The sequence below is a fragment of the Oryctolagus cuniculus genome, chromosome 15, assembly GCF_051225735.1.
Source record: "Oryctolagus cuniculus isolate XC-2025 breed Fujian yellow rabbit chromosome 15, ASM5122573v1, whole genome shotgun sequence".
Classification (NCBI taxonomy): domain Eukaryota; kingdom Metazoa; phylum Chordata; class Mammalia; order Lagomorpha; family Leporidae; genus Oryctolagus; species Oryctolagus cuniculus.
In genome coordinates, this window is record NC_142881.1 from 9,578,048 (window position 1) to 9,595,670 (window position 17,623).

General features: G+C 49.3%; 1 long non-coding RNA gene across 1 annotated transcript in view; it reads left to right on the forward strand.

Moving 5' to 3' along the window:
• Positions 1 to 16,547, forward strand: part of LOC138845469 (uncharacterized) — a 52,261-nt gene extending 35,714 nt beyond the window's left edge. Inside the window, exon 3 of the long non-coding RNA XR_011382753.2 lies at positions 15,265 to 16,547. This is a non-coding gene — a long non-coding RNA (uncharacterized LOC138845469). The remainder of the gene's footprint in view (positions 1 to 15,264) is intronic.
• Positions 16,548 to 17,623: the final 1,076 nt, after the last annotated feature.

Sequence of the window (17,623 nt, forward strand, 5' to 3'; positions counted from 1 at the left end):
CGGACGGGGCTCAGGAGGAGACCACGTGATGCTGAAATGGGGAGGGAGGAGGCAGGCACCCCATTTGTTCTTGTGTTTCAGAGTGGTTTTGATGGAGTCTGCAGGTGAGCCTACCAGCTACCCCCATGCAGGGCACTGTTGTAAGTGCTGATGGCCCCCAGGTCTTTATGCTGTTGATGGCTAAGGTCCACGTGCATGCAGTGAGCTGGTGGAGGCAGAATTTGAATCCAGGCCTCCACTAATCATGTTCTGGAGACCCTGATGTTGGTGACAAGAAAACTAAGTGTCCTAGAGCCCAGTGGAATTGCCTCCTGTCTGCCTTGAGAGCCCTCCACTGAGGGGAAAGGAGTCTCCCTCTTGGTAGGGCACACATCTGGGCAGAGTGCGTTTCTGAGCCTTTTCATTTCCATTTGGCCTCTTTTGTTAGCCTTGATTTTCTTGGCCTCCTTGGAGGCCCGCTAGCTCAGCCTGGCGGAACCTGGCCAGGTTGGAGTTAGCCAGGGCTGGGCCCCTAGCATGGCCCCTCCAGCAGAAAAGGAGCAGCCTGGAAAATGTGCTCTGGGCGCCATGTTGTCTTCTCCCCACTTCCAACTTTTGAACCAGTTATTAAGGGAAGTGTTTTTCCCCTTGCTTTCCTGGGACGGTATGGTCTTAAAAACTACAAACAGTGCAGAAGCCAGGAGGCCGAGGGCCAAACATCATCCCCCACAGGACACCCCGGATGAAGCCCAAGGGCGTCTCTTTTCCAGATGATGTCAAATGCTCCATTGTCATTCACGTGGACTCCGTGACAAGGAAACCCCTGCTTGAATGACCTGAAGTGGTAGCTTTGGGGAACGAATGATAGGGAATGAATGATGCCGTTAGTGCACACAGGTGATACAAATCCTGGACATTTACAAGGGCAGGGGCCAGAAGGATTCCCTCCCACACTGGAACACGCTTGTGTCAGTTTCCCTCACTGGAAGCACACCCATGCAAAGACTGTTTTTTCCTTTTGTAAAAGTTCTTACATTTCATCACATATTACTAACTTTTGTGATACTGAAGTCCTCATAGAGCCAGGTCTCCCATTTAGGAGTAACATGCTATGGGGCAATGAGCTTGTGTGACAGCCCCCGGCACATCCTCAAAACCCTGCACCAGGCTAATGTTTGTTGAGCACCTGCTGGGTTTCAGGCCCTGTGACAAAGCAGCCGACTCATGTTGTCAATCCAGGCCATCAGCTGTCAGTCAGTTTTTGGAATATTGGTGCATAAGCAAAAATTCGAGCTGGAAGCTAGCGAAAGAACAGATGAACGAGGAGCCAAGGAAATCACGGGAAAGGAGTAATGAGGGGGAGAAGCCCCACCAGGCGTGGAAACATACTAGAAAACCACTGTTACCCAAACAGGCTGGTGTTGGCACAGGGTATGAAGAGCCCGACTGACGGGCCTGGGGAGAAATCCAGAGACACGTCCCTTCGCACACAGGAGCTTGCGTGGGAGAAGGCGACACCTCAGATCGGCGGAGGAGCGAGCGGACTTCTTGGCAAGTGGCACTGCGGTGAGGAGACAGCTACCAGGATAAACAAAGGGGATCTTGGGTTAAGTCTCGAGAAAATAAGAGATTTGAATATGAAAACCAAAATGGTAAAAATATTAAGACCAGTTGTTCCCTAACCTTGAAGAGAGTGAAATTTTCCAAACTGTGACTCAAATCCATTCACAGTAAATGAAAAGATTGATAAATTTGCTTGTATTAAGATAAAACACCTTTGTATGGAAAAAAATCACCAAATAAAAAGAACAACAAAAAAACCTACCATGAGTAAGAGAAGACAGACGACCAAGGAGGAAATATATGTGCAACCGTGTTGGAGATGAGGGTTACCAGTCTTAATGTATAGAAACACTCCTAAAAGCAGAAGAGAAAAATTCCAACAATTCTGTAGACAGACAGATTAGAAATATAAACAGACAGTTGACAGAAATCCAAATCTCTCTTAACAGGATGAAAAGATGCTGGATTTCATTCATAATAAGATAGATGTAAAATAAAAACTAAGGCAAAGTGATATTTCTCATCTATTGGATGCCGGAATCCAAAAGTTAGACAGCATACTCTATTGGCAAAACTGGGGAACAGGCACACTGGTTTGCTGCTGGTAGCAGTGTGAACCGGTGCCACCCCTGGGCTAGGCGTGGGCCCTTCTAGCAAAAGTCCACGTGCCTTGTGTAACCCAGCAATTCCAAGTCCAGGACTCTACAAGACAGCCTGGCAAAAATATTTGAAAAAACCGATGCACAAGGCTCGTGTTAACAAGAGCAAATGGCAGGAAAGAACCTCGGTGTCCATGAAGAGAGAACTGACTGAACAGAGCACAGGACATCCACGCAGCAGAACGTGGAAGGGAGTGGGCGTGACCCTGGCCTTGCTGCAGAGCGACCACCAGGGTACGTGAGTGAGCAAAGACGGTGAACTATCTTCTGTGATTTATCAAAGGGGCTGTATGTCTGTAATTTGCTTGTATTAAGGGAACACTGGAAAAATATACCGTATATTTAAAAGATGACCCCTCTAGGGGGGGAAAGGACTAGGAAGGGACAGATCTGGAAGTTAGACCTATCAAATATGTTTTGTTTTGTGGATTTGACTCTGGATTCATGCAAATGTTTTACATAAATATAGAACCAAAATTAAAAAGAAATCTTTAAAACTTGGAAATGAATTGAAACAAGTACACCTAACTGTGGATTGAAATGGTGGCATAAGAACAAAGGGAGGAACACCTTCAGGTGACTTTTAACTGTGATCTGGACTGTGTGTCCCTGGTGAGGATACACCATGAAGACAGTGAGAGCTGTGAAAAACCTTACCCTGTGTTCCTCAGTCTGTCCTTGGGAAAGAGCATTTTTTAGCATGAATATTGGGACAGATGTAAGATAACTTACATCAAAGTGGTCTTGATTGTGAATTAGGAGTAGCAGAAAGGGAGTTGTTGTTGTTGTTGTTGTTGTTGTTTCGATCTCTGACCACTCAAAAGCCTCAGAATGACCAAATCGGTGGTAGCAAGGAGAAAACAGCTCACACCCAGACTGTGGTTTTGCTAAATGGAATCCAATCTCTTGGCAAGATGGCTGATCCCATGTCTGGAAGGGAGTCAGCCAGCTTAGCCTGGGGCAGCTTGCGTGCCTGAAAGCCAGGAAGCTATCAAGACGAGAAGGGACATGTCCAGGAGGCTCAGGAGCCAGCTTGCAAAAGCTCCCACAGGGCAAATATTTTAACATCAATAAAGATAATAACTCCAGAATGGATTGAAACCGTCAACTGTGTGTGAATCCGTGAGTTGCAAATGGTGCTAGAAAAATCACTGGGCAGTTTTGGAGAATGCGAGGGAGCCACTGAGTTTCCAAATTGGTAAATAAAGGAGAGAAAAATGCATTCAAAGAAACAAAAACGTTAACTGAGAGGAACCTTCTTGTTTGGCAGCAGGACGGCTAATGAGGAGGGCTGATGGGAGGGCGGAAGCCAGCGAGAACGCGGCCCGGGCTGCTGAAGCCCTGGCGGGACCGGAACCCGCAGAGAGCGCCGTTCTGCAAATCCTGATGAATGAACAGATCCGGCAATGAGCATCCATCCATGGCTGCAAACACAGCAAGAAAAGAAACAGCCCACCTGGTAGGAGAACACAGTTCTACCCATGATGCCGTCCTCCCCGCCTAGCCCCGCCCCAGCCCCCAACCTCCAATCCAGCTTGGATTTGATGGGGGCTCCAGACCCAACTGTCACTTACGGGCTGGATAGGGGCCGGAGAAACAGGTTAATTCCTTCGGGATGCAATCAGCACAGTGCAGGCTGTGTGAAATGCCACGGGACAAATGACCCAGTTTCCTCAACCAGAAACTTCAAGGATAGCAAAAAAAGACATGAGGAAGAACTCGTAGATTCAAAAAGACTTGGGAGATTCACCCGGGCCCATGGCGTGGGCCTCATTTGAATCCTTGTTGGAACAAGCTTGCGAAATGTGTCAGAGGATCAAGGGAATGTAAGCACTAGATGGGGACTGGGTCCCGCAGTTCTGAGGGTTTCCTAGCGCTCCTCTTTTTTTACAGGTGATAATGTTCTTGAAGAATTTTTAATCATCCTTATCTTGCAGCTGTGCCTGTCAGGGTGTGTATAAATGAATTGATGTGATAGCTGAGATCGACTTCAGGATAAGATGGGGTTTGGGGAGAGAACTATATGGATCTAGATAAAACAGGATTGGCCATAAGCTGGCAATTTTTGAAGCTGGTGAAGGTACCTAAGTTCCATGAAATCACTTGTTCTACTTTTCTAGACATTAAAATTTTCCATAAAAAAAGTTAAAAGTGGAGGGGAGGCTTTATAATTCATAGTCCGCACCGAAAATAACTGTGAACTTTCAAATTCCCTAGAGAGCTGATGGGACTCTGGCCTTTTTTTTTTTTTTTGATATTCAAGAATCTATTCCCATTCACCTTATTTGTTATCACAATGATTAAAAAAGAAAATAGCAAGCAAATAACCCACAGCTTGTCTGGGTGCTGATTCTGAAAAGGTGATTTCAGCACATTTAAAAAGTTTCCTTCTCATTTAAAACTTGGAATTGTCAGTGCTAAAAATGGGCAGCAAACTAACCGCCATAGAAGACCGATGGCAATCCCTGGCCCCCTCCCCCGCGCCCATCTGCTTGGTTCACTGTGCCAGGGAGTATTATCCTTTTAATTCTCCAACTGCCATCGATAAGATTAATAATTGTCAGTATTTCAGCTGTGAAATGCATGTTAGCTATTCTTTGGGTTGAGCTCGTTTTGAAGTTGAGGATTACACAAAGATTCCGTCGCCCTGTAAATACAAACGTATTATTTGTGGGAAATGGCCTGAAACTCAGTCGTTTTCAGGCTGATTATTGTGAAGTTCAAAGCCAGGAGGAACATCTCCAGATTGCACTAGGTTCCCGAGGAGCCGTGGGAGGCAGGCGCTGGGGGCTTCCAGCTTCCCGGTGATGTGCACCCTGGGAGGCAGCAGGGGATGGCTCAAGTGGCTGGGTCCCTGCCACCCACATTCAGGGCTGCCAGCTTCCACCTGGCTCAGCTCAGGCTCTTGTGGGCCTTCGGGGAATGAACCAGCGGAGGGAAGCTCTCTCTGTCTCTCAAATGAAAACAAGCAAACAAACAAAGATCATAGTTTCAGAGACAGCATAAACTCCCTGGCTGAGTCCAGCAAGAGAGGCTGTTTGATGCGAAATTCTCCCTCAGCTCACTCGCCAAACCAAGATTTGTGTGGCATTAACAACCCATGAAGCCATGCACCCAACACTGTGGGAAACCATTTAGGAAAAGGCCGGGACCGCGTTGTGGTCAGCGCTTAGTGGAAGGAATACGACAGCCCAGCACTTTACGGTTGGTTAGGACTTCGTGTGGTTCTGAGGAAGGGACCTGAGGTTGCCCGTGGGCCGCTGGCCTCCATGCGGGCAGCTGCAGGGAGGGCTCTCAGGACAGGCTGCGTCTGAGGTGGCTTGCCGGGTTGGTGGGATTCCGGTGGTCGGAGCTGGTTGTGCGTCTGTGCACGTGCGCACGCTCATGCATGGGCATGTACTTAGCCAACTGTCTGGGAGACAGGATGAGCCTGGTGGTGAGAGAAGCAGCATAAACAAAAGGCTAGCAGCAGGAATCGGGGCCGGTGTCTGGAGAGCAGGGGAAAGTTTGTTTATACCTGGCTGCATCCATCCCTGGGATTTTTAGAGGCAAGTCCTTGTCCAGCAGGCTCCCCTGGGTCTGCTACGGTTTCTCAGAAGAGCCCACCCGTTATTTTCCATTGTAATGGAAAAGTTCTTCCAAAGAGTTTGTAAGGATAATTTCTATACCGTGATATAGTGAAATAATTAGATTGAGCATGATCAAGGAATATAATTTGTTTTTCTGGGTCTCTTAGTTGTTGGCTTCTTGAATCGTTGATTATTTTAAGAGAATTCATTGTCAGAGCTTGGAGAACAGATGAATTTGTATTGGACTAATTTAATTACAAGATCTTTATTTACTTTACAGAGGAGATGCCTTCTGGGGATTCCTATAAATAGCCAGTTTCCCTCATTGTGTTTACAATGTAGTTTCTTTTGCTAAAGCTTGGTTTACACTGAATGTTCAGGTCTAAATGTGTGGCGTGAGGCACACTGGAGCAGCAGCCCGAAAGTGAACAATGCGCTTTTGTCTGTGTTCACACATTCACAAGAGGTCGTTGTTCAGCGCCTGCACCAGTGGTCTCCAGGTTTGCTGTTTGGGGTACACATGCCAATCCCTTGGGGAAGGAAATAGTAGAACTTATATTTGCAGTTATTTTTAGGAGAAAGAAAGTAATGTTACTGATATTTAATATATGGATTTTTGACGGTAGTACATGTGGATAATTTTAAAGTAAATATACATATATCAGGGTTGTGTGTTCCCAAAGGTTGTTTTTGGCTGGCTTGCATTCTGGCTGGCAAGGACCCGGGGCATTTTATATCTGCAATCAGCCTTGAGTGTGGGCTAGCTTACTCTCCCAGTCTTTAGACGAAGCCACGGGAGCCATGGAAGGATTTTGAGCAGGGGAGAGGCTCGATGAGAAGTGACCTTTTAGCAGATCTCTTGGGCTACTGTGTGCAGAATGGATTGTAGCGGGGAAGAGTGGAAGTGGGAGATGGGTGGAGACCTGTCCAGAGCTGGCTCGCCCCCTCGCCCCTTCCTCTGCCCTTGTTCTTCCTTTTGTCTTTCCCTCCCTCCCTCCCCCTTCCCTACTATCTTTCTTTCCTTTCTTCCTTCTTTCAACAGAACATTTCACTAATTTGGGAGGAGTAAAGGAACTAACTCAACAGTTAGCGTAACAGCTAAGATTTATTGAGCTCTTCCTAGGAGCCGAGACCTGATTTAATACTTGAAAGAGGTTCGGTGGATGGCAAGCTAACAGTAACCCAGTGTGTCGCACTATAAATAGTCCCATTTTACAGATGAGAAAACTGAGATTTTGAGAAAGGCTGAAGAGAATATTCTCAAATTCATGGAGCTTGCAAACTGTGAGCCTGGAAACTAAGCCCCACTGGGTGACTCCAGAGCCCACAGAATAAAAAAAAAAGCCCAAAAGCAAACCCTTCTAAGTGCACCTGTGCTGCCCTTTAGTACTTGCTCACCTGAAGACATTTCACGGCAGCAGGCTAAGGAGGAACTCCTGGCACAGTCGTCCCCTCAGGACACAGGCCTGGGTTCTGGCGAGAAGAGACTGAGCTGTGTTCCTCTTCGTACCCTCAGTGACTCCCATACGGTTGGTGCTCCGTGAGCATCCGCGCACAGCAAGTCCGAGCGCCTCGCCTCTTTCCTTCCACTCCACAGACCCTAGAGAGCAGTGGCAAAAAGGGCTTGGAATTTATTTCGACTGCGGAAACGCTAAAGCTGAGGCATGTGGCAGTGTGCCCGCACCGTCTTCAGTCACTGCCCAGGACCCGGCCGTCTCCCTGGGTGCATCTCGATGAAACCTTATCAGGAAGCCGTTCAAAACGCACTTGTCAGCAAGATCAAATTCCCCCCTGTGCTTAGGAGCATGAAAACCAAGTCCCAGCGGGACACAAGGATCTCACTTGTTCCCGCGGCAGGTGGAATTTCCTGGCTTTTCCTGCCTGTTCTCTGTCACCGTCGTTGGGGCACAGAGGCCGGTGCACAGGAGTGCAGGTATGTAGCTGAGGCTTAGCTCAGTGGATGAGTTCCAGTCAGCCATGCTGGAGGAAGGGAAGGTGGGTAGGGGCTTCTGTAGCCCCCCGTCTCGGGATTTGTGGCCCTACCTGCTCTCTAGTCTCGAGGGCGTGTCAACCAGGATCCCCCAGAACAGTCACTGGGGTGATGTGTCTGTTCATTGACTCTTTAATTTCTTAAGCCACTCAATAGCTATTTAAATTTTTGAAAAATATATTTCTCTTATTAATTTCGGAGGCAGAGAGAGTGAGAGAGCAAACACGCACAGCTGATTTCCCACCTGCTGTTTCACTCCCCTGGATACCCACAAAGGCCCCTATTTGTGCCAGGGCTTGGAGTTAGGAGCTCAATGCAGGTCCTCCACGTGGGTGACGGGGACCCAACTGCTTGAGCCATCACCGGCTGCCTCCCAGGGTCCATGTTAGCAGGGAGCCGGAGTCAGGAGTGGAGCCGGGACTTGAATCCACTTAATCTGCTGTGACATGTGGATGTCTTAACTGGGGTCCTAACCACAAGACCAAATGGCCACCCTTCAACGGCTGTTTTTATGGAGAGGTTGCATGGGTTAAGAAATATATTAAGGAATTAGCTGAGACATCGGGCTCCTCATAGGCCTCACTGCAACATGGTGTCAGTGTGGTTCGCCAGGATCTGACCTTTGTGCCAGTGTTGTGGCAGTGTATTAGGCAAGAGGGATCCAGTTACAGCTCAAGATTTCTCAAGGGATAGAGACTCTAACTTGATGACAAGGGGTGACAAGCCATTGGGCCCAAGGCACAGTTTACAGTACATTATCAGGGGGAAAGGTTATATCTTGGTAGAAAAAAATTCGCATTTTTTGGAACTGCTGCAGCCAGGAGTGCAGAGCAGTTGCTGGTGTGCAGATCTGAGTGCTAGTCTTGACTCTGCCAATGACATCCTTTATGCCTGGAGCCCAGTGGGCACCATGTCGAGAGCCACACTAAGCAAAACTTTGGGCAAGGTGATAACTTCCCTGGGTCTCATTTTCTGGGTCCATAAAGGTGTAAATGCGGATCACATGATTTGAGGTTCCATTTCAGCTTTAGTGATTTATGACTGTTTCTCTTTGTAGGAAAACACGTGGAGGACAGAGTTAGATTAAGCAGAATTTGATTGAGTCAGCATATCATAGATCCAATGACTAACGCCTTCCTTTCATCAGTGACTTTATAAATGGTTGAGGAATCTCAAGAACACCAAAGTTCCCAACAAGGACGCCCAGGTTGCTGTGGCTGAGATTGGCTGTGTCCACACGAGCTGAGGGTGAGGATCAGACTCCCTGAGTTTGAGTCCTGGCTCGGACACTGAATCCCATGTCCTCAGGCCAATGTCTCCAGTTTACGGGAGGCGGTGATAACAATACACGTTTCCTCGTATCCTCACTGGAGGGGTTGAATGCAAGTCCTGTTGAGGCCCTTGGCCCAAGGCCTAGCACGGGGCAGAGGCCAAGCGCATGTTTGGGGGAACAGATAAAGGACATGTTCACTGTTTACCCAACATTTTCCTGAAGACTTTGCCAAACAGTTCAGATGATAGCATTCTCCAGCCGTTCAAGGACAGAGAGGAGCACCTCAGGTTATCTTTCGTGGGTGCTGTGCACTCAAGCCACCTGTATTCCTTTGCTCTCAGACCGAAGTCACCAGATTTGGATGTGGCTTTCCTGACTGCAGGGAGGGACTGCACTGATGTGCTGCTGGGATCATTCCAGGCTGCCAGCCATTTGCTCTTTCTCATTACCGACCCACACGCTGGCATCTGGTTAGGTGCCTATCTTCTGTGAGTTTCCCAGTGTTCGCCCACTGCAGGAACTAATCAAACCTGCTGAGATGGAGTTTCTGGAGCAGCACCTGGGGTGACACCTTGTGGCCAGAAGTCTAGTGAGATGTCCTTGACCCCACGGGAAGACAGTGAGACCGCGTGCCCTCTGACCCTCTCTCTGCCCTCCTGAAGGGAAAGCCTCCCCCTGGGACTGCAGCGTTGGGAGGGCTCCGGGCGATCTCACCCCACACTGGCCCTGGGTAGGCAGATGTCGAACTTAGCAGTGTACAGTAAGTGCAGCAGGATCTCTGCTTCGTGCACGGTTGTAATCTCTGTGAGCTGGTTGGTGCTAAGCCAAGGGACTTGCATTCTATGGTAATTATGCAATGAATACAGAGAATGCGAGATATTAAACAAGACAGCACACAGAAAGAAAGGATTCAAATGGTGTAGCAGTGGTTTGGAATCCATGACTTGAAGCTGTCTCTTACATCCCTCATCCCATTTAATCCTCACAAGTCCTGCCATGGGGATTTAAGATGAAAATATCCTTGTTTAAGAATGAGGGGTCTGAAGGCCAGGGGCTTGGAAGCACCCCTAAACTCTCCTGGTTAATGAAGGGCCGAACAGGAGCCCAGCCCCAAATCTTCGATGTGGTGCTGAGGTCTCTCTGTCTTTGCACTACAGTGCTGGGGTTTTCATGAGTGCAGATGTGTCTTAAAGTACGCTGGGAATGGGGGTGGTGTTTGTGAATTCTACAAAAACATCAGAGGGGTCGGTGGTGTTGACAATATACCACAGCCTGCAACCCCGGCATCCCCATATTGGAACAGCCAGAGCTGATCCAGGAGCTTCTTCCAGGTCTCCCATGTGGGTGCAGGGCTCAAGCACTTGGGCCATCCTCCACTGCTTTTCCAGGCACATTAGTAGGGAGCTGGATCAGAAGTGGAGCAGCCGAGACTCAAACTGACGCCCATATGGGATGCCGGTGCTATAGGCCAGGGCTTTAACTTGCTATGCCACCGTGCTGACCCCTCTGCCTACTCTTTGTAGATTGATCTCAACGCAGCATGGGTCTCTGCCGAATTTCTCCTTCTCAGGGATGTCTGGCCTTTAAAACTAATCTGTGCGTGAAAATTTCCTGAGAAATTAAAAAAAAAAATCACTCCAGGCCTTCAGAATCTCTGACAGTAGGGCTCAGAAGTCTGTCTTCCAAAATCTCCCCAGGTGGTCATGGTGACTGTGGGGTTCGCGCTCACTGGTACTGAGCAGTGGGGTTTGCTCTGCTGGGCTTGGAGCACAATGCCTAGTCAGGCAATGTTTTCATCTGCCTCCATCTGAGGTTTGCAAACTGTTAAAAACTTGGTGCGTAGTGTGAGATGTATTTTACACACCGACCCAGTAAATAATATGTGTATGTGTAAATGGAAATAAACACTTTATGCAATAATACCTACCTATAAAGAAAATGCACTCATATTTTTTTTCCTTTTTGTTCTCTCATTTGTTCATTAAAAAGAAATTGACCAAACCCACTAATTAGCTTTGTAGCCCACTCGTGGGTGTTGACCCACAGTTTGAAAAGAGGTTTCCTAGACTGCACCTCTGCTGTCCTGGCATTTCCTGTACTCACTCTGGTTTCAGGCCTCAGTTTCTGTCGCTCCCCCTCTTCATGGAGGAACGACACTAAGCCCTGCCTAGGCTTCATATCCGAGTCACGGCACCATTATGTCGCTCCCCGTCTTCGTGGAGGAACGACACAGGACCCTGCGTTGTTCTTTCGTCTGCTCGGCCCTCCCCGGGTTTGCTGCTGGTTCTTCCTGGGTTGGCTACTATCCCTTCCACCTCCGTGGAAGGGCAGTTCCCCCTGGCCACATTCCCCACTTCCGCAGGGGAGCGGCACACCGCGGGCCGGCTCTCTGGGGGGCTGCACAGGTGTTCCTTCAGCTAGATGTTCCCCTTAGATGTTCCTGGTGCATGCCGTCTCTCTCCTCCTTTATAGTCCTCCTCCACCAATCCCAACTCTGCTACCCACACGCCGAGCACGCTGCTCTCCTCCAACCAGGAGCAGGTCCTACAGTTCCTTGGTTGAACTGGAGGCAGCTGTGTAGAAGCCTCTTTCTTCTCTCCCAGCGCCATATTGTGGGAGAGCAGATGCATAGAATAAGTCTTAATTCCAGTAACAATATAGTCCGAGTTGCTCCCCACAGTGGGAGAGCAGATGCATAGAATAAGTCTTAATTCCAGTAACAGTATAGTCCGAGTTGCTCCCCACAAGTTTCCTTTTCTGGAAAAGGAGGTCAGTGTGTCAGGTGACCTCCAAACCCTGGGGTTGGGTCCACTTGTTGACGGATCAGTGTCTCCTCCACTGGTCTCTGCTGCTTCCCTGGAGTAACGTGTTTCACTTTCCAGTTCTTCATTGGGTTCTTCTCTGTGCCTCTCCAAGTATCCTATGCCCCTCTTAAACTAGGAGGCCAGAGTTGGCTCCAACAAATGTAGATTATACCAGTTATAATTCAGTAAAATCCATCATCACTTTTGTTGGCTGTTGGCTCTGTTTGAAGCATTAATAAAAAAAGGTTAAAGAAACACCAGTGTGTATAAGCAATGTTCTCCTCATCATTCAATCATTCAACAAGTATTTATTGAGTGCTTGCTAAGCGTGCATTGGTCTGTGTATGTTGGTAAATAGAAAACTCTTGAAGAACCACCTCCCACCCCCAGTTTTTTGTTATTGGCAACTGTTACTGTCTTTATCACAAGTGGAGAGGAGAGAACAAATGAGGGCAGATGGAGGTCACTACATCGTGATCTACTGGTGTAAGAGTCGTCTCTGGAGGGGTAAGCTTGCATTTGTATTAAGTCAGTTGGGAGAGACAGTCTCCAGTTTGTCTATCAGTAAAGATGACCTCACAAACGTTCCCCAGTTCCAATGCCAGGATCCTTTTAACTACAAGTGACAGAAATCCAAGTCACACTGGCTTACAGGAACCTGGAGATTTTTAGCTTACACCACTGAAGAGCTCAGGGTGCAGTGCCCGGGGCAAGAACGTGGTTTCCTCCCCTGCCGTGGTTTGTTTCTCCCTGGAGTTGGCTGCACTGTCTTGTCCTCAGAAGCTCCACACTCTGTCCTCAAGGGGATGACCCTAGATCTCACGTCCTCTGGACCACAGTCCAGTGCGCCGGGGAGAATCGTGGACCGTCAGGGCGGGCAGACAGAGCAGGTCTGGGTCATCGTGTTTTGGAACAGGAAGAGGCCTAGTCCAGGGTCCTCAGTTTACAAGGTGGACAATGGAACTCTGAACCGAGACGTGGCTTCTACAAGGCCCTCCCACCAATCTTACCAGTGTGACTTTGATTTTGGCTTTGGGATACCTCTTAAATCTGTCAGCCATTCATTCATTTAACAAATATGTAATAAGAACCTATGAAGTACCAGCTATTTTCCTAGGTACTTGGGATACATCCATGATCAACACCAAGATCCCTGCCCCTGCTGTGTTCTCATTCTAGCTGAGTTAATTAAATTGGGAAGGGCTTAAGAAAGATGCAAAGTTATGTAATGTGGTCTGGACAGGCCTTATTGTGGAAATGATAGTTGAGCAAGCACTTGAATGTGGTTGTGGGGTTGGCCAACTAGGTGCCTTGTGGGAGAGCATGGCAGGGAGAGAAAAGAGCCATTCAGAGGCCCTGTGGTGGGTGTGTGCCTGGCTTATTTGAAGAAAAGCAATAAGGTCGGTGTGAATGGAGTGGAGTGAGAAAGAGGGAAGACAGGACACGGAGGGCAGGGAGGTAAGAGAAGGGAAATCATAGAGGACTTTAGTTTTTACTCTTTTGTAAACAGGGACCCTCTGGAGGATTTGAGTGGGCGAGTGCCATCATCTGACATTTATGAGCGACAATGCTGGCTGTTTTCATGGAACTTGTAGGCAAAAATAGGAGAGAGGTGGGGACTAGCACTCGGCATTTCACGTAACAGGATACTTGCATCCCACACTCGAGTTCCTGGGTCCCATTATTCACCCCGACTCCTGACTCCAGCTTCCTGCTGATGCAGATCCTAGGAGGCAGCAGGTGATGGCCAAAGTACTTGGGTCACTGCCACCAATGGAAGACAGAAATTACATTACTCGCTCCTGGTTCCTGGCTGTAGCCCCAGCACAGCCCTGACCATTGCGGACATTTGAGGGTAAGAATCAGCAGATGGGGACTCTGTCTATATCTCTCTTTCAATTAAATAAATAAAAAAGAAACAGAGGGATGACCTAGGGGCTATGATGATAATTAAGGCCAAAGTCAAAGTTGATTCAAACCAGCAGTGGTGCAATAGTAAGAAGTGGTCAGGTTCCGGGTATGTTTTTGAAGGCTGAGCTGACAAGGTCTTATGGCAGATTGGACATAGAAATGTGAGAGAAAGGGGAGCATCAAGGATGATGTCGAAGGTTTTGTCTGGCTCAAATAAAGACACAGTTGCCATCCCCTGAAGTGGGGAGGACTGAGTGTGGAAGTGACTTGGTAGAGAGATGAAGGGACAGGGGTTCAGTTCGGGGCATGCTACATTTGTGATGTCTATCAGACCTCCAAGTGGAAGAATTGAGGAGGCAGTTGGAAGATAAGATCTGGAGTGCCGAAGATGAGTCTTCAGGCGTACTATGGAAACAGTCCTAACATACGGTGTTTAAAACCAGAGGCTCGATGAGAGCCCTGATAAAGTAGCCACGGAGACAGCCGAGAAGCAGGCCGAGGACTGAGTCCAGGGGAACTCTGACCTGAGGGCAGGAGAAAAGGAAGAACCGTGAAAGGAGCCTGAGGTGGGGGAGATACCAAGGGGCTGTGGTAACGGGATGCGAGAGAAAAGGTGTGCCGTGGAAGAGTGACGGACTGGCTCAGAGGCTGTGTGTGGACCAGGTAAGAATGGAGAACTGAGAAGAGAGCCATCAGTCGGATTAGCCGATGCCGGGAGGACTTTAACCAGAGCAGCGTGGGTGAAAAATGGAGCAGAGTAATCGGAATGGATTTAAGGAAGCACGGAAAAGACGATTTGGAGATGGCAGGTTGACGAAAACAATAATCACGTACTTGCTCTTGGGCTTGCAAATTGGTAGCGCTCCCCCAGGGACTGCGGCCCTCTGTTTCACGTGGTAGAAGTGCCCTAGCGATGGTCTGGGACTAGAGGAGCACCTTCCAAGATGGCTCACTCACAGTGCTGGCGAGTTGGCGCAGGCGGTCACCTGGGAGGCCAGCTGGGGCCGTTTGGCAGGATTCTTCCTCCTTCAGGGTAGCTTCTACACAAGGCTGGTGGGGCTTCCTCCTAGCACGGAGGCTGGGTTCCAACAGGGAAACAGCTTTTAGTGCCTGGGTGTTTAAACCCAAGAATGTCACTCCTGTTGGTCTTGGTCAGAGCGGTCAGTGAAGCGGCCCTGCTCTAAGAGGGACTCATGCCCTACCTCCTGGAGGAAGGAGCGTTGAGTGCATATGGGGTGAGCGTGGGTGTATCGGCGTCCGGAGCCATCTGTACAGATTAACCGCACGTGTAGACACAGAACTGAGAGCAATAAGATGTCTGGGCAGGAAAACCCACCGAGGGGACAGGTCATCGGAAGTGTGGGAGGACCGCAGAGATGTGGAAGGGCGTTTGCCTCTAGGCCCGTCAGAGAATGACCACCCAGTCCATCAGGCCCACCGTAGGCTGTATTTACTTGTGTGTTTTCTCATTTCTGTTCCCAGCATCTTACCCTGGTCCCTCTTTTTCCTCCGTCAGGTTCAGAAAATACGTAAGTGGTCTCTCCTTTTGTTCCAACACACTGCTTCCCAGGTGGACTGCCCACGCTTGGCCTTGGAAGCCATAGCGCTATCCTTTGGACTTGATCAAAGAACCAGGGGGCACGAAGAACACTGTTTCCTGCAGGGGTAAACACTTAAAGTCGGCTTAACGCTTTCCAAGCCCACGCCATCGTCCAAGAAACTGGACAGAGGGCTACTTGCGATGAAGGTGGAATATTCCAGGGCAGGAGTTGGCCAACAACGGCCCAAAGGCCAAATCTAGCCTATTGCCTGTTTTTGAACAGTCCACCAGCAAATGTTTGGGGCAAAAATAATATTTTGTGCCCCATGTCAGTGCCGATGACTGAAGTTTTATTTATGTCTTGTGTGTGGCTGCTTTCATGGTACGAAGTCTTGAAACAGACTGCATGACTGCCCCGTCCAACAGAAACAGCCAGCCACCTCCTGCTCTTAGGCATTTGTCAGCATGGCTTTGACTCAGTAACATCACTCACAACCCTGATTCATTACCAGCGTTCTAGAAGAACACGGCACGACTCCAGCTAACACATGGTTGGTTGGTGCCATCGGGCACTGCCAGGAATTCTGCATCTCCCTGCCGGGTGAGAACCCTGCCCCTTGGGATGCTGAAGACCACCGAGCCGGACCGAGCGTGCAGTCACCAAGATGTGCAAATGGCCACCTTCCTCCCAAAATGCAGTTTTGTTTTGTTTTGTTTTTTTTAGTCTTTCTCCCCCAAATTTCTAAGCTGCGGACACTTGGAACCTGTTCTTGGCTGGAGACTGTTCAGAGGAATGAGCAGCAGCACGTCTCGGGCTGTTTTGTGGATCTGCTGCTCGTGGCGGTGGTTCTCAGCCACACAGTCGTGTCACGCTTCCTGCCCTGAAGTTTGCCCCTGCTCGTGAGTCGACAGATTCTCTGAGCAGTGTTTGTGAAACCCTGCCTGCCGCGTGAAAGGCAGCAAGGAACGGCGAAAGGAATACAAGTGGGAGGGCCAGAGAGATGTGGGTTCCACCTCCTGCTCGCTCACTTCCTAGCTGAATGCTGGGTGATCGTACTGTCTTCATAAACTGTCGAGCACCCGTCTGTGTGAACTGCTACTGTAAGGTCCACATAGGTGTGTGTGTCCTGTTTCTGTGGGCTGTTTCAGTATCTGTGCAAGCACACACACACACACACCTACTGCCAATGCTGGGAATTGAACCAAAGGAATTTTAACTTTGAACTATTTCCTTCTTGGTTGAATGAATCACTGCCCATTACCTTGATGATACAATAGCATAAAAATGCCAATGAAAGGTTTCAATGGATCATTAACTCTTTGGCTATGATTTTCCTGTCTTGCTACTGGGCTTTTCATTAATTTTTAAATTAGGGAAATATTTAGAAGGCAATAACCAAGAGAACAAAACTGCTCTGTTGGTCCCATGGCAGTCCTGGGGGTGGGGGTGGGGGGCGGGAGACCTGACAGGGAAGGTGGAGTTGCTTCTGCAGGTGCCTACACAGGGCTGTGCTGGAGGCCTGGCCCTCCCCAGAAGGCCCTGGCTGCAGCAGGAGCTCGCAGACACAGCCGCAGAGCCGACCCCAGGGGCAGGGTTCTAAGTGCCGGTTTTCAGCATCCGTCTCCGTGTAGGCTCTGCTCTTCTGCTCGCCCCATTTGGGCCTCAGTGGAGGCCAGTCTTTGTCCAAAGCTGAGCTCTCCGCCCAGGCACATCACTACTGAGTGAGCTGAGCTTCAGCCCTCACCTCTGACTCTGGAGAGAACTTTGTAGAAGGCAAATCTGAGCCTGTCTCTTTGTCGTCTGAAATTCTTGCCTGGCTGCGGCATTTTCTTTGGTAATTCCATTGTTATTTTAAAGTTACACATTAACGTTGGTTTTTTAAGAAGACAAATAGTAGTAGCAGTTTATAAGGAAAAGCAGCAGCGGCCCTGTCCTTACCCCCACCCCTCTCCCCGGGAGGCCTTCTCTGCTCTCTCACGGTCTCTTTGCACATTTTCCGATGCACACTGGTACTCCGTGGACGGCAAAATGATTACCTCGGAGATGGCTGTGCCTGATCCCCGGGGTCCGGGACGCCATGGCGAAGCGGGAGATGCCCCAGGGATTCTGGGGCAGTGCAGTCCCAGGGGACTTGGGAGTGGGAGCTCCGAGGAGGTGGAGATGAGGAGAGAGGCCTGATCCTGCGCTGCCACCTCTGGGAAGGGAGAGCAGAGGCCATGAGGCAGAGGATGCGCGTCGCCCAGGAGCTCAGAGCAGGGCAACGGCCTCTCCTGCCCGCATCCCCCAGGAGGACACCTGGCGGGACAGGCCTCACTGCTCACCCACGAAGCACTC